General features: G+C 39.5%; 1 protein-coding gene across 5 annotated transcripts in view; it reads right to left on the bottom strand.

The window, feature by feature from the left end:
• The window catches only part of GRM3 (glutamate metabotropic receptor 3), a 438,101-nt gene that overhangs the window by 403,726 nt on the left and 16,286 nt on the right, over positions 1-18,089 (bottom strand). Inside the window, exon 2 of one of the 5 annotated variants that reach the window (XM_073652341.1) lies at positions 9,148-9,237. The exons of the other annotated variants lie outside the window; for them this stretch is intronic. The gene's annotated coding sequence lies outside the window, so the exon portion shown is untranslated. The remainder of the gene's footprint in view (positions 1-9,147; positions 9,238-18,089) is intronic. 5 annotated transcript variants of the gene reach the window in all.

The following is an 18,089-nucleotide window of genomic DNA, read 5'->3' as shown; positions in this document are numbered from 1 at the left end:
TGATATTGGAAAAAAAATCTAAATAAATAGAGGAAGATATTATAAAATGTGGAAATGGCACCAGATATACAAATTAAATTTAGAGATATTAATCAGAGTAGTTTTAAATTGAATTTTTGTTTTTAATTTTCATTTATTATTTTTGTAAAACATATAAGTTAGTGCTTAATTTATATCAATTTTATATTACGGTAAAAATGCAAAAATATATATATATATTTTTTTATTTGTTTTGCTTTGTTGTTTTTTTGTCCACTAGCCATCATGAATAGTATTCTTAAATTATTACAAGTTGTTTTTTTAATGTGGTGTTGTCTTTATTCACACATGGTTTTTATGTATTTTTTTTGTATAGATTCCTATGGTGAAATGCTTGAAAATAATATCACACATGTAAGTAAAATGCCTGAAGCACAAAAAAATGCATCAAAATGTGTAAAAAAGATCCACTGTTTTACTGCACTCAATATTTTTGTATTAACCTACAGACAAAAACTGTAGTTTACTGTACTTTACTATTATTGTTAAATGTTACAAAATAGTAAAAATAAAGAACCACAACATGGCTTGCCTAAACATTAGTATAGTACAGCATGCAATAAGTATAAATCAATCAAACAATATATATCTATCTATGTAAAAAGAAAAGGGTTGAAAAAGGTTGTTTCGCAACCGAAACATTGCCACACCAGATGGGCTAATAAAACCACACTTCTTCACTATTTTTTGGGCGTGCTGCCTGCTTTTCTTTCAACATATATATGACAGTGTGATAGCTGTCTGGAGGCCTTGCACCCGTTTTTGGACTTATGGTGCTGTTCCAATTTCTTATTACATATCTATCTATCTATCTACAGTCATGGCCAAAAGATAGATAAATAGATAGATAGATAGATAGATAGATAGATAGATAGATAGATAGATAGATACAGTCATGGCCGAAAGTGTTGGCACCCTTGAAATTGTTCCAGAAAATTTTCACCTAGAAAATTATTACAATTACACATGTTTTGGTATACACATGTTTATTTCCTTCGTGTATATTGGAACAACACATAAAACAGAGAAAAATGTCAAATTAGACATAATTTGCCCCAAAAATGGGCTGAACAAAATAGTTGGCATGTGATGCTTGTTCAAACTCAGCTGTGACAAGTAACAGGTGTGGGCAATATGAAAATCACACCTGAACCCAGATATAAAGGGGAGAAGTGGACTCAATCTTTGCATAGTGTGTCTGTGTGTGCTACACTAAGCTAGGAGAACAAAAAGAAGAGAAGAGAACTGTCTGAGGACTTGAGAACCAAAATTGCTAAAAAATATCAACAATCTCAAGGTTACAAGTCCATCTCCAGAGATCTTTGATCTTTATGTTCCTTTTTTCCAAAGTGTGCAACATAACCAAGACATTTACAACCCATGGAACTGTAGCTAATCTCCCTGGATATGGACAGCAGGTAAATAGCATTTTCTGAGGTGTCAGGTTCCCTTTAAGGAATGGTTAATAACAAAAAAAAACATGGAGGGTCATTGAATGGCCTAATTTAAGCCTGCATATAAATGCCACTGTAATGTGGGGTTTGTAAACCATTCTCAAAAACTGCATAGCTGTATAAATGCTTAATGGCAAATTCTTCCAGCTGATATTGAAGACTCATAGGACACTTGCACATGTTGAGTATTTGGTGAGTTTTTTACCTCAGTATTTATAAGCCAAAATCAGGAGTGGAACAATCAGAGGAAAAGTATAATAGAAACACATCACCACTTCTCTATTTATCACCCACTCCTGGTTTTGGCTTACACATACTGATGTAAAATACTGACCAAATACTCAACATGTCCACGTGGGGTTTAAGATAAACACCTGTTGATTTTACTCTGCTACATGAAGCAATACAGACATACCTGTGAATTTTAGTTTCATTATTGGAAAGTCAATTTGTTAATATTTTCTGTTACATTACACCACTCTTATTCTCACAACTTTTTAAATTAAAAATGTCAAATATTGGTATTTTGAGTAATTAGAAGTAGTATGTAGAAAATGAAGCTGATTGTGGGGCTCTGCTTTAAGAACATTCCCGGAGACCAAATTATTCATGGGTTCTATACCTCTTCGAGACTGGACAAGTCTCTTCATCCATGTGCCATCTGTGTATCATCCATCTCCAGAGCACAGATGATGGCCCTGCCATAGTCCAAATAAGTAAACATGCAAGGATAGATCTAGCGCAATGGACATGTAATCTTCATTATTTAGGTGAGCACAAAACAAAGGATATGATAAAACGCTTATGTTAAAAGTTGTAGTAGCATCTACATGTTTCAGGTGCTTATAGCACCTTTAATCCTGAACACACAGAGATGCTACTGCAATTTAACATGAAAGTTTTATCACATGTCCTTTGTTTTGTACTCACCTAAATAAAGAAGAGTGACACAGGCTGATCGCCTCCATGCCAGGCCGCATTGATGCAGTAATTGATGCAAAAGGAGCCCCGACCAAGTATTGAGTGCATTTACTGAACACACATTTCAGTAGGCCAACATTTTGGATTTTAAAAACATTTTTCAAGATGTAGTTTTAAAGTATTCTAATTTACTGACATAATGACTTTTGTGTTTTCATTGGATGTAAGCCATAATCATCAACATTAACAGAAATAAAAACCTGAAATAGATCACTCTGTTTGTAATGACTCTATATAATATATGAATTTCACTTTTTGTATTGAAGAACTGAAATAAATTAACTTTTTGATGATATTCTAATTTAGTGAGATGCACCTGTAGCTCTGACCCTTTTACCTTCAGATTGAATTTCTTTAGGTCACTGAGAGAATAGAATACTAGTGAACATACATATGACAATAATTCTACCAGTTCAGGGTACATGTATTATTGGAGAACAGAACAGCTCTTGATTCTATGTAGCAGAATGTTTTAATACATCATTTTCTGGACATCTAGAAAGCATCCAAATTTTATTGAGTAAAATGAGCGGCACAAACAGACTGTGCATTGCCACAGTGTTTAAGCACTAATGACTTGCTTTTATTCCCTTTGTAATAAACACAGATTGTTTACCAACTTGCCAAATAGAGTCTTTAAATTGAGCCAGGAGGTTATTTTGTGTGATTTTGCTGAATGTTTCAGATTCAAGATGGTATTTTATCACAATATAAAATAAATGTGTAACACTATTTGGGATTAGTATATGTTAATGGCAATGTTGCTCTGGAGTCTTGGCATTATATTTATGGCTTGCGGTAAAGCTGTAGATGACTTAGTATTAGCAAGAATATGATCATTTCCCTAAACCCAGAAAAATGTCCAAACTGGGCACAAGCCTAGACTTCAGCTTGCACATCTCTGGCAGAACCTCTGTTTCTATTTTTTTTTCTATTGTTTAAACATAGACACGCCATGCAACTGATGGGTATTAGTGATGAGCGAGCATGCTCGCCACTGCTCAGTACTCGCCCGAGCATCTCAGTACTCGAGATGCTCGGAGCTCGCCGAGTACTTTCGAGATGCTCGGGCGGGAGCTCGGGTCCCCGTCCTGCATATTTGGCGCTGTTTAGAGCACCAATCATGCAGGGATTGTCTGCCACTCACTGTAATGTCACAGCCATGGTGGTTATGGCATTACAGTGATTGCCAAAAACGATGGGAACAGTGCTCACAGTGAAACACAAAAAGCCGGCAATTCATCAGCAGCATACACCGGTACCCGACAATTTAGAACAGAATGAATAGAGCATCACACATAGATTAGATAGATAGAAACATGTCAGTCACATATATAATAAGTACAGTGACAGTGTTGGTTACTGTACTTGTCACTTAGTGTTAAAATAAAGGATTTATTAAAAAAAAATTGGCATAGGGTTCCCCATAATTTTAGTCTCTAGCGGAGGTTAAGCAGACGGCTGGGGCAGATGTTTGAAGCCTGTGAAGGGGGTAATACCCACGGAGCTTCCCAGGCTACTAATATCAGCCCCCAGCTGAATACCTAGCCTTTACCAGCTATTAAAATGGGGGACCCCAAAAAAAAATGACGTGGGGTCCCCCCTATTTTAATAGCTAGCAAAGGCTAAGCAGACAGCTGACGGCTAATATTAATAGCCCAGGAAGGGTACCATGAATATTGGCCCCCTCCCAGGCTAGAAACACCAGCCGTCAGCCGCCCCAGAAATGGCGCATTCATAGGATATGCCAATTCTGGCACTTAGCCTCGCTCTTCCCACTGCCCTGTAGCGGTGGCAGGGGGTAATAGGGCTGGGGTTGATGTCAGCTTATAATGCCAGCTGACATCAAGCCCAGGTTAGTAATGGAGAGGCGTCTATAAGACACCTCCATTACTAACCCCATAGTGAAAGTTAAAAAAAAACACAAACACCCAGAATAAAGTCCTTTAATTGAAATAAACACATAATTCTTTATTGTTCTAAATTAAACCATACTTACCGTCACGCCCATTCCAGCTGAAGCCGACGAACTCCTGCAATAAAAGTAAAATAATAAACCAACCTCATCCTTACCTTTCCATGGTTCCCAGGACGGCTTCAGCTCTGATACATTTACATGACAGGCTGGACCACAGCCGAAAGCTGCCATCCAACTTGCCATGCCGCAGACACTGAGAAGCTCCTCAGTGAAGCTCCTTTTATAAGGCAAGAAATCCCACTTATTAAACCTGACAGGGCACACCTGTGAAGTGAATATCATTTCCAGTGACTACCTCTTGAAGCTCAGCAAGAGAATACCCAGAGCGTGCAAAGCAGTCATCAAAGCAAAAGGTGGCTACTTTGAAGAACCTAGAATATAAGACATATTTTCAGTTGTTTCACACTTTTTTTGTTAAGTATATAATTCCACATGTGTTAATTCATAGTTTTGATGCCTTCAGTGTGAATGTACAATTTTCATAGTCAAGAAAATACAGAACAATCTTTAAATGAGAAGGTGTGTCCAAACTTTTGGTCTGTACTGTACAGATATGTGCCGATGTGGACGGATCTATACAGACTGATCTTTTTCACAAGGAGACATCAATCAATTCCTTGCTCTATGCCTCATTGGCACAGATCTATCCTTTTATTAAGACCATCCTCGCTGATCAGTTTCTTAGGACCCAACGCATTTGTTCCAGAAATGGCAGGTTTGAACAACAGTCTGTCATTCTTAGCGACAGGTTCAAAGCTAGGGGCTAAAGTGGCTGATGCATAAAAACCAGATATAGGGAGCTAATGCATCAAATCGTGATGATTTTTTGGCACAATCTATAAAAAAAAATCAAAAATATTAACTTCATATCTACCTCCAACAGTCACTTGGATAAGATTTGCAAAATACTTACCAGATACTGGTTGGTATTAAAGAGCGACAGTGCTCTGGCGGCGAACCTACCACAGACCCCAAGTATGACACCCTGGAGATGCTGGAACTTGAAAGATTTCCTAGTCAGCAGCCATTATGTAGCCAAACCAACAATTCCCTTTGGGACAAGAGGCCCTATTTTTGGCTTTTTCCTTTGTGGAAATTGCCTGGCCTACACCAACATGGTGAGATCTACATCTTTTCTGTCATCTGATTGCACGAAAGAAAACCAAATTAGACACCATATATCCTATAATAGCACATAAGTGATTTACTATGCCACATGCCCCAGCGCAAAAATATTTGTTTGATTAACATTATGTGAACTTACAACGTGTATTAGACAACATGTCAGGGATATTGCTGCTGCAACCCTATTTTGGGGTGTAGTGAGAAATAAAGGAAACAAACATGTGTATAACAAAAAATGTGTAATTGTAATAATTTTCTGGGAGAAATACTTCATTTTCTGGAACAATTTAAAGGGTGCCAACATTTTCGGCCATGACTGTATACTTGGTAAGACATCATTATGGTCACACACCGCCTTGAGAAAGCATTACACGGAACGCGCACCGCGGCAGCGTGGTAGGCTCATCAATCGTCCATTATCATGGGTAAGCATTACACAATGTACTAATTACCATATGTCACTTTAGGTCACTGTCACTTTAATTTTCTTTATTTGAAGCCTTTCTTATATGGCCCTGTTATGTGCTGCTCACTGGTACTTACTATGTGTTTTTCTTTGGATTCTAATGTTACCCCTACCATGTCCTCCTTATTAGGCCTACTTGTACATGTTTGACAGTAATTAATTTTTTAATGTACAGTTAATAAAAGGTGATTTTATTTAATCCTCTGGTCGGTGGTTCTTGTTTACTCCATTTTGGTTTGGTCTTTTGGGTTAATCAATTGATGGGAATATTTCACTGTTCATTGAATATGATTAATTAGGGGGGACTATGTACCTTCTTTTCCCAATCTGGATATATAATATGTGTCTTATGAACATTTTTGCATTGAAATAAATGGACATAGACACTGCTGCTGTTTTGACTGAACACCTGATGAAGCCACTCGTGTGGCGATACGTGTTGCCATTCTTTTTCTCCATCGTCTCATCTCTGTATAATTGGTCTTGGTAGAGTCTCCTCAAACAGTTTTTTTTGTGTGATTTGTTAACACAATTTGTAACATCCTCTTTATACGCTTCTTAGTCTTTTGTGTAGTTTTTACTGAAGTGTTTGCAATTGAGTTGATCCAGACAGTTCATGAGGCTGTGCCCATTGCTTTTTTAATTTATAGAGCAGGATAAACTTATAGTAATCATTCTCCTCTGATGTATAGATAAGGATTGTCTTTGTAAAGGAAGACTAATTGGGATATAACTTTTAAAAATTGATCTCCTTTCTGGCTAATACATAATATTGATCAACTGACCGGGCCATCTTTTTCCCTTGTATGATGTTTTAAAATTACATTTTTTAAATTACACAACCCCTTTAATTTTTCAAATAAAAAGGGAGGTAGCAGATCTAAAAAAAGGTACCTACTCTAAATGTGTGTTATCAGCACTCACATAACCCTCATTCTAAATAGAATTCAAATATTCATAGGCATGAATGTAATCAGTCACATGAAAAAAATTAGCATATGCATAATTACTGAAAATGTAAGCATAAATACTATGTTTGATGGTGGCTAGTATATCAGAAATATCATTTTATAAACATATCTGGTTCAGCTCAAAAATAGATGAATTATCTCAGGAACTAGCCTAATTTGGAATGATAACACTAAGACCATTAAAACCTTTAAAATTAAGTTTGTAGCCATTGATCAATACCTCCCTATAGTCCTTATACATTAAAGATAGCTGTTAGCCAAATGATAACTCGGATGATCATTTGGCTGGCAGCTATCTCCTCCCATACACGGGAGTGCTTGCTCAGTGTTCCTGTTTTCTCTATGAAAGAGTTGCCAGACACCTTTTGTGGCAGCTTATCTCTTAGAGAGTAAAAGAATTAGCAGTCCAAAATTGGATATGCTGGATCCTTATCTTCGCTGACCTATGTCCCCATTATGGCGTCTCCTTATTTAGCTACTTTGCATTAAACAAATCTAATTAGTTTTGTAGATTTATGCCATTAATAGCTAATCTTACAATTTTTTTTAAGATTCTGTATAAAAATATATATAAATTCAGTGTTTTGCTTGCATGTAGCTACTTGTATTGGGAAGGGTGACATGTCTGTTCACCTCCTGTGACCATTGTTTCAGAGATAAGAGCAGCAAATTACAAAAAAAAAAGGCAAATCTCCAATAGAGGCAAGAGGCAAGTAAGCAGCTGTTATATGGATGGTAAGTTCATCCTGACCCCCAGCTTGGCGTCTGTTCACTTCTGTATGCCTTCACAGCCCTGGCATACCTTGGAGACAGAAGTGTCAGTGTAGCGCAATGGCTAGCGCCCCTGCATTGTGTTCCCTTCTCCCTCCATGCAGGGACACCAGCTTAATCACCTCCCTGGCCTCATGGCGTGGTCCCCGGCGTGTTCTCTGTTTTCTATTTCCTGCTCTGTTCAGAGTCCCGGCGGCGCACCTAGGGTGTGCTCTCGCTCCCCTGTTCTAAAAGAGGCAGTGTGCGCATATAGTGAAATGCCCTCAGCTTGTTGCTGAGAGTCATTTAGCATAATGAGTTCACCTGCTGGATGGCTCTCAGCCTATTACTAAGAGTCATACTGTATAAAAGATTCCCTCTTCCTTAGGGAGACACCGAAGCAACAGCTTCCATTAGTATATAGACTCCCCTACTAGTGAGTTGTTAGGTCCTCTGGTCCTGATGTGGCCAGTGTCCTGAATCTGAATCCCTGGTCCGGGTGTGGCCAGGTCCTGAACCTGAATCTCTGCTTCATGTGCGGCCAGTTCCTGAACATTGTCCCCAGGTCCTGGTTCGGCCAGTCCTGTCCCCATAGTCCCTTGGTCCTGGTGCGGCTAGTGCCTGAACACTGTCTCCTGGTCCTGGTATGGCCAGTCCTGTTCCTTAAGTCCCCTAGTCCCGGTGCAGCCAGAGTCTGAACATTGTCCCCTGGTCCTGGTGCAGCCTGTCCTGTTCCCGAAGCCCCCTGGTTCGTGATCGGCCAGTGTCTGAACATTTCGATATCTGAATATCCAAGTCAGTAACCGTTCTGCAGTGATATTCAACTGAAAATATTAGTCTTAATGGAACTCTAGTCTGCGTCAGCTAACCTGACCCCTGGAGTCAGCTGCTGCAGTACCGGCAGAAGCTCCAGTGAACACCAAGTAGCCACTTATCTATGCCCCTACGTAGGCAGACTCGGCCCTGTGGCATAGTAGGTCTACTAATCCACATGCGCCAACGGTGGCCGTAACAGTCAGAGTATTTAGCTAGCCAATAATGGCTAATTTTGTTTCTGGCCATCCATTTTTGTGACACTACCTACGCTCTTTGACCCTTTCTGAGCCAGCTAATACCCTATGATTTTCCTAACAAAGTGGGGATTGGAAAAAAAATAATTTTTATTTATGGGGCCCAATGATTTCTATATACATCCTTGGTGTTATAGAAAGCTTGTTTTTGAATATACTTGCAGGAATAGAGGGCTAACACAAAAACACAGTGAAAACATAAAGTCTCCAAGATGTCAAAGAAGTCATCTGTAGCCAGATTTGAACTTGGAACACAAGTGCTGCGACATAATTGTTCCGATTTTAAAATTTACCTTCATATCCTATATCTTACCATATAATATCCTCTTTGATCCTGTTCTGTCCTATTTTGCAAAAATATTCTTGATCTATTAGAGCAGCCTCTTCCCTCTCTTTTGCTCGCCTGCATGGAGAGACGAGACAAAGGTCAGTTCCTTTTTGTAACCCCCACATATCAGATGGCACGAACACTGGAGATTAGGAGTAGAAGTTGGCAATGCTTTATTTTTTTTTTTAGTTCCAATTTTGTGTCCCCACTAAAGGGAATCTGACCCCAAATAGACCCGTTTAATAAGACAAACAATAAGATACTAATGCTATTGTGCTTTAAAGGGGCTTTCCAGGACTTTAACATTAATAGCCTATCCTTAGGATAGGTTTACTAATGTCTGATCGGTTGGGGTATGACACCCGGCACCTGCACTGATTAGCTGTTATCGATGTCGTCGGCATGCAGAACTGCTCAGTTACGGAGCTGCAAAGCACCGTTGACAATATAGTGGCCTTGGCAGTGTATTGCACATCTGCCACCTATTCAAATCAATAGGCGATGGATGTGCAATACTCACTGCGGCCACTATTCAGTCAATGGAGATTTGCAGCTCCATAACTGAGCAGTTCCAGCCACTGCCGACAGCTGGAACTGCTGATCGGAGGAGTTGGGTGGCAGGTGTTTCACCCCCACCGAACAGACATTGATGGCCTATCCTAAGTATAGGCCATCAATGTCAAAGTCTTGGACAACCCCCCTAATGGATGCTAGTTCACCCAGTGAATAGTACCCAAAACCCCAGTGCCATATAATACAGTAATTACATTGCCTCCTGACCTGATTGGCTAAAAGTCACTACATAGTTGTGTTTAATATCATAACTATTTTCCAATGTTTTTTTTTATTAAAAACATAAATGGAAATATAAGTAAATGTGTATTAGAATATGAAGGCAACCCCTATGTAGCCGAGACAGAGAACAGCTCTTTACCATAGGATCCCGTTCTACCAGGTTGCAGCCATATCACATGCATGGATATTCATGTAAATGGCTTCTATACAATTCTCTATTTCTGAAGAAACATTTGCGGATGCTAGAAACGAACCCAATTGTAGTTTATTGTGTTTACGAGACTTACAGTGAAGTCAAACTGTAGAATGCCATAGCGGTTTGGGTGCTCTATAGTTTCTGAAATCAGTTTATAAACTCCTTAGTGTTCTCATGTGTCTGTATGACATTTCACATAGGACTAAATTTCACTATTAATAAAATACTATTTTATCATGCATATTTATTGAACACCTCTGGTGTGCAGATACAGCATTTTTTTCTGCAAGCTTAGGTCAGCAAGTATAGGATAAAACATAAATTTTTATAACTAAACAATTCCAGTTTTACTTATATTGACAATTTTTCACAATAACTGAATATAAAGAACAGACGAGTCAAAAACTGCCATGAGACATTTTGGATTTTACTTTGCTGTTTGTCTGCTCTAGCGGGAGGTTTTAGCTGCACGCAGCTCAATGTTTGAATCCATGAATGTCAATGCCAGTATTGATGTTAGAGATGATGAGCACAGCTATTCAACACCGAAATCCCAATAGTATCTTAGAAATTTCAGTTAACATACGTACATCCTTACAGGTAGTCGGATAACAGGAAGCATGGGAAATCCTCAGAAAAAAACACTATAGCATTATGTGATAAATACACATAGTTTTTAGTCTTAGTTGCTTTGAAATAAATAACTTCCAACCTGTTGTTATCATATTTTTACACTGAAAATGTTAAAATATATTCTGCATAGACAGTAGACAGTAACATTTTTTAAAGTGCTCATAAAATCCAAATTATGAACTTTAAAATAACTTTCTTCTGTACAAACTTATTAACTGTCATTGTTGTCATGTACTTACAAGGCCATTCACATACACTGTATCTAGTGCTGTACTTGGATTGAAATAGCCAGGGAAATGGAAGTGATATGCGCGTACTGAAAGGATGTCATTCACAATCGGATATAGTATGATGGTTTATTGACAATGCACCGACTCCTTCCTCAGGACAACCATACTTAAGGCTCTTATGTCTTGCTGGATTTTCCTCCTCTGCTGATTGCTCTTATGTATGGTTGTCCTGAGAAAGGAGTCAGTATGACTCTGAAACACGTTGACAATAAACCATCATACTATATTATTATTATTATTTATTATTATAGCGCCATTTATTCCATGGTGCTTTACATGTGAAAAAGGGGGTATACATAGCATCCGATTGTGGATGTAATTTTTCCTGTAAGCACAGATCACTTCCATTTCCCTGGCAATTTCAATCATGATACTTTTTATGGAAGCTGCAGCAACTGGGTTTCTTGGTTGTGTCTTACACAACCTTGTAAGGTGAGCATATCTTACTTTATCTTGTTTCATTTATATTTGGATAAGACCCAAATGCACTCTTGTATTTTATCTAATGCTGTACTTGGGTGTCTTTATCAGGCACAAATACACTGAGTAGGGTATTAGTGTGCTTGTGTGACCACCACTCCATTCAATCAATTCCAACACAAAGGCTCAGATCTACCCTCCTAGAAATTGGTAACGGTCCCAGGGATAGAATCATCTAGAATCATGTTCATATAATGTAGTTATCACCTATCCTGTGAAGTGGAAAATCTTCATACACAGTATTTTTGTCTTTGGGGTTTTAGTGGGTTTTTTCGGCTTGTAAAAAAAAACTTCTGAAAATTACTTGAAACTTATGGTGTTTAAAAATAAGTTTCTGAAAAAGGGTCTTAAGTGAGTTTTCTCATTTAATGAAGTTAAAAAAGGTTTTACAGGATTATAAATTATTTGTCTACCCTTAAACGGGATCCATTATATTTTAGTGGAAGCTTTTGAAGCAGTTTTTTGAGTCAAACACAGGAGTGCATACAAAAGAGATGAGAAGTCTTTTCATTATAACTTACGGTACTTTCTTTTTTTAATCTAGGTTGAGTTTGGCTAAAAAAAACTGCCTAAAAAAATCCACATTTACTGCATACTAATTTGTATCCCTAGATTAAGCCATAAATGTTAATTAGACATCCAACACCTGAAATGGAACGTTTAGAAGCCCTATCAATGTTATTTCAATACATCGGTACATGCAGCTGCACCTGGTACAGTAAATCAGACTCAGTCACTTGCTGATTGTGTGGGTCTCAGGGGTCAGAGCCACAGCAGTCACACACTGACTACTCATCATTCAGTATTTCCAGAATGTGTACATGTAATAAGCTGATTGAAAGCTTAATTACTGCATAATGGAAAGTTGTACAACCTTTGTGTTTCAATTCCTTAACTAAAGGCAGAAGCTGAATTCTGCACATACCTAATACCGACTGTCGCTAAATGTTTGGTAAAATTGTAAATTGTATCCTATCTAGGAAAAGCTCCGTTATCTAAAAAAAAGTTATAATATAACACTAGATATACATTTGCAGATATTTTTTATTTCTCCACTGCATACAGAATGAAAAAGAAGCTTTCCAAGAATCCAAATAGAAGGGAGCATAACAGTAGTATCTGGAGTATTTGTTCTCAGTAGCCAGGTTGAAAGTCAGTATAAGAGTTGTCAATATAAAATGGAAAAATTCAGGTTTTTGTGTTTTGGCTATAGCTACTATATTTATATACCTACAGTTATATGAAAAAGTTTGGGCACCCCTATTAATCTTAAGCTTAATGTTTTCTTAAAATTGGTGTTTTTGCAACAGCTATTTCAGTTTGATATATGTAATAACTATTGGACACAGTAATGTTTCTGCCTTGAAATGAGGTTTATTGTTCTAACAGAAAATATGCAATCTGCATTCAAACAAAATTTGACAGGTGCATAAGTATGGGCACCCTTATCATTTTCTTTTTTTAAATACTCCTACCTACTTTTTACTGACTTACTAAAGCACTTTTTTTGGTTTTGTAACCTCATTGAGCTTTGAACTTCGTAGCCAGGTGTATGTAATCATGAGAAAAGCTACTTAAAGTGGCCACTTGCAAGTTATTCTCCTGTTAGAATCTCCTCTGAAGAGTGGCATCATGGGCTCCTCAAAACAACTGTCAAATGATCTGAAAACAAAGATTATTCAACATAGTTGTTCAGGGGAAGGATACAAAAAGCTGTCTCAGAGATTTAACCTGTTAGTTTCCACTGTGAGGAACATATTAAGGAAATGGAAGAACACAGGGACAGTTCTTGTTAAGGCCAGAAGTGGCAGGCCAAGAAAAACATCAGAAAGGCAGAGAAGAAGAATGGCGAGATCAGTCAAGGACAATCCTCAGACCACCTCCAGAGAGCTGCAGCATCAACTTGCTGCAGATGGTGTCACTGTGCATCGGTCAACTATACAACGCACTTTGCACAAGGAGAAGCTGTATGGGAGAGTGATGTGAAAGAAGCCGTTTCTGCAAGCACGCCACAAACAGAATCGGCTGAGGTATGCAAAAGCACATTTGGAGAAGCCAATTTCTTTTTGGAAGAAGGTCCTGTGGACTGACGAAACCAAGATTGAGTTGTTTGGTCATACAAAAAGGCGTTATGCATGGCGGCAAAAAAACACAGCATTCCAAGAAAAACACTTGCTACCCACAGTAAAATTTGGTGGAGGTTCCATCATGCTTTGGGGCTGTGTGGCCAATGCCGGCACCAGGAATCTTGTTAAAGTTGAGGGACGCATGGATTCCACTCAGTATCAGCAGATTCTTGACAATAATGTTCAAGAATCAGTGATAAAGTTGAAGTTACGCAGGGGATGGATCTTTCAGCAAGACAATGATCCAAAACACCGCTCCAAATCTACTCAGGCATTCATGCAGAGGAACAATTACAATGTTCTGGAATGGCCATCCCAGTCCCCAGACCTGAATATCATTGAACATCTGTGGGATCATTTGAAGAGGGCTGTCCATGCTCGGCGACCATCAAACTTAACTGAACTGGAATTGTTTTGTAAAGAGGAATGGTCAAAAATACATTCATCCAGGATCCAGGAACTCATTAAAAGCTACAGGAAGCGACTAGAGGCTGTTATTTTTGCAAAAGGAGGATCTACTAAATATTAATGTCACTTTTCTGGTGAGGTGCCCATACTTATGCACCTGTCAAATTTTGTTTGAATGCAGATTGCACATTTTCTGTTAGTACAATTAACCTCATTTCAAGGCAGAAACATTACTGTGTCCAACAGTTATTACATATATCAAACTGAAATAGCTGTTGCAAAAACACCAATTTTTATAAAACATTAAGCTTAAGATTAATAGGGGTGCCCAAACTTTTTCATATAACTGTATATTCCACCACCACATACCACCTTCCATCTGAAGGCCAGTGCAATTCAGGGATATTACAACAACAATTTTCATTACAGTACAGTCTGAGTTTCTTGAGCAACCGGCTCCAGTAACAATACAGTAGTTTCTTCACAAGGCACAGTATTACAGTCTCTTCAGTAGCATAATTCAGCACAGATTAGATCTCTTAGCAGCACACTTCTATGCATACATACCACAGGCTTTTTCTTCACAAGGTAACAATAGTATACAGCATTCTTTATCCTGCATGAAGATGGAGGGGGGGGTTGATGAGGGAGATGATCCCTGTTACACAATTCCTTCCAGTCCTTATCTTCCTGCCTGACAATACTCTGCACTGTTAGTTCAGGGAGTTTATCTGGCCTGTGTTTAGTTTCTCTCCTGATCTGAATCCTGTTCAGTTGCCTTCAGTCAGATCCAGATAACACACCACCTTTCTCTTCGGCTTCAGCCAGACTACAATAACAAGTTCCCCACAATCCTTCTGGGGCTCTGCTAAAACACTCCCTGTCTCCTGTGACTGTGTTAACCCCTCTAGTTTCTGGATGCTTCTGAAGCACAAAACTTCCTGTCTCCTGTGCTTGTGTTATTTGTAACAGTTGCTGGATGCTTTTGAAGCAACAGCACTACTTCTGCAGGTCATACTCTTCCCTCCTTTTTGAATGTTGTCCTCGACATTCGCCTTAATTGGTCAATCTGACCAATTCTGAGACAGTGGTGAAAGTTGAGTAACTTTATATACATATTGCATAACATTTATAACAACCTATTCTACAACCTTTTTCTTGTAGTACTCCTGTAAGAAATAAACAATTAACACAATTAGCACAATCAGCATGTCTTCAGCTGGAGCTTTTCGTACGTCTTCAACCAGCTCTCTATCTCACTAGGCCTTAACAGTTCTTTGATTCTACAAAGTCTTTTAAGGAAAATCAAAGCATGAAAACAAGTCTTTACACCAGGCAACATCTTCCATACTGCCTCTCGGTGGTGAATACCACTCCAGTGGGCTTACCTGGTCCGTTGGCAGAGATACCTGTTTCCAGTCGACAGTCCTTGGCATTTGACTCGGTTCATCAAGTGTCTCATACGTCAGCAGCATGGGCCTCCTCACTTCTCGAGTAGACATCCTCCTGGTGGGTTGTTCCTCAGATACCACGGGTTCTTTGATCACAGGAGTTTCTTCCGCCACACTCATTTCCCGTGCTTCCTTAGATGCTCCTGGAACTGCCTCTGTAAGTTCCTGTACTTCTCTGGAATCGCCTGGTTCCAAACGGTCTGGTAATTCCGCTTCTCCTGAATGTCAATCGGTCTCTCCAGTGACCAGTGTTCGATCATCAGATCTGAATTGGACTTTATCTGTACTCCTGGGTACAAACTCTGGAGCCTCCGGTCTTAGTTCACTCTCCTGAGGATGAACTAAGGTAGAGCTTTGTCCATTCTTTAACTAAATCAGATACTGCTGGTGACTCATTATCTCTCTCCCATTTACTTGGAAACTGATTTTGGTTCACATAAAGTAGTATTCTACCAATTATCTGATCTTCCCGTGCTCTACGGATTTTTCCTTTTGGTAGTTGTTGAATGGATAGGGGGTGATCTTGTTCTCTTGCTTTTATGATGGTTTCCATCATCTTCCTCTTGATAAGCTTGCACTGCTTGGGCAGTGTTCTCAATTGCTTCCAGACTGACTTCTTCTGAGCATTCTTGCATGAACACCTCAGGCTCTAGTGGTATTCTCGACAATCTGTCAGCATCAGCATTGCATTTTCCTGGCCTGTACTTGATGCTGAAATTGAAGTCAGCTAGTTCAGCGACCCATCTCTGACCTGTTGCATTCAGTTTGGCTGTAGTGAGGACATAGGTCAAAGGGTTGTTGTCAGTGTAAACCTCAAACTCTTTGCTGTAGTAGAGATAATCTCTAAATCATTCATAGATTGCCCATTTCAATGCCAGGAACTCCATTTTTCCGGAATGTAGATGGCAATTTTTTTCGGCGTCTGTCAACATTCTAGAACCACAACCGATGACTCTCAATTTTCCTTCTTGATGCTGATACAGGGCAGCTCCCAGTCCAACTTGAGAAGCGTCACAATGAAGAACAAATGGTAAGTTGAAATCAGGATATCCCAAGATAGGTGGTTTTACCAGGTGGTCTACTAGTTGTTAAAACACCTCCTGGTGGTCTGCTGTCCAGAGAATGGGTTGTTGGGACGAAATGGCATTGTTTATTTTAAGCTCGGTCCTACCGGCGTTCTTCTTTTTCTCCGTGGGTGTTGATGACTCTGTCCCCCCCCCCAAGAGGAGGTATAGTGGGGCGGCAATCCTGGAGAAGTTCCAAACATAAGTACGATAGTAGGAGAGGAATCCTAAAATCTGCCTCAACTCCCCGACAGTAGAGGGCCATTTGTCTTTTAAGTCCAGTATCGGTGCGATTTCTGCTGGGTCTATGGTATATCCTTCTCCGGACACAATTTTCCCTAGAAATCGGACTTGCCATTTGAACAGTTTACACTTCTTTGGGGTCAACTTAACTCCGTGTTGTTAATATCACTGTAATACGGTCCTCACGTGTTCAACATGCTCCCAGAAGGTTTTGCTGTGTACCACATTGTCATCCAAGTACGGCTGGCAGATATCGTCCCTCAATCCTTCCAAACAGGTCTCCATGCTCCTCTGAAATTCTGCTGGAGCTGAACTGAGCCCAAACAGTATGTGGATCCACTCATATAACCCCCACGGTGTGATGAATGCTGTCAATTGTCTACTGGACTCTTCAACAAACCCTTGATGGTGTGCTTTACCCTGATCGAGGACAGAGAACCAGGTACCTCCTGATAGGCTATCCAGCATATTTCGAATCTTTGGTATTGGGTGCCGATCAGGTACTGACTTTCAGTTTAGTTCCCAGTAATCACAGCAGAGTCTCAACGTACCGTCCTTCTTCCTAACACAAACAATAGGAGAGGAATAAGATGACTTTGACTTTTGGACCCAACCTCTGTTGATTAGATATTGTAAATACTCTTTCACTTCACGGTGTAATGGTGTCGGCACAGACATGTAACTTCTGGTTACTGGGGTCGTGTCTTTCAAATTGATTTTCAATTGCAACGATGGGATACAGTCTATATCAGAGTCATCTTTAGAGCATGCATGACACTCTTCTCTCAGCATCTGTTTTGCTATCGCTATATCTTCAGCACACAAGTATTCCAGGGATACTGGGGAATCCCAGGACCCTGAGGTGGGTCGTGCACTTTCCTCCCCTGGGCAACTCCTGTTCCTTGGTAGGGAGACTGAATTCACGGTAGACCCCTGGGCGGGTCTCACACTGGCTGGGTACACCGTTTGAACAGCTTCAATGTGACCTAACACAGTCTTTGGATCCAGTCTAATTTCGTGTTTCGTAGTATTCATCACTGGTACTGTCACTTGAGCAAACCCACCAGTAGGAATCGTAAGCACAGTCTCACCTTGAATTAGGCCTTCCGGAAGTTCTGAGGATCCTTTTGGCACAAACAGTCTTTTCTGAACTTTTCTTCCCTGTTCTACCTGGACTCCAAATGGTGTGGGTGAGGTGTGGTTTGCACAGATGATGGTTGGACACCAGCCTACCTTGACTT

This window comes from Phyllobates terribilis, unplaced genomic scaffold (genome assembly GCF_046119375.1).
Source record: "Phyllobates terribilis strain yellow unplaced genomic scaffold, ASM4611937v1 Scaffold_11__3_contigs__length_659146591, whole genome shotgun sequence".
NCBI lineage: Eukaryota > Metazoa > Chordata > Amphibia > Anura > Dendrobatidae > Phyllobates > Phyllobates terribilis.
Note: the sequence above shows the minus strand (reverse complement) of the source record. Positions and strands in the feature narration are given on the sequence as shown.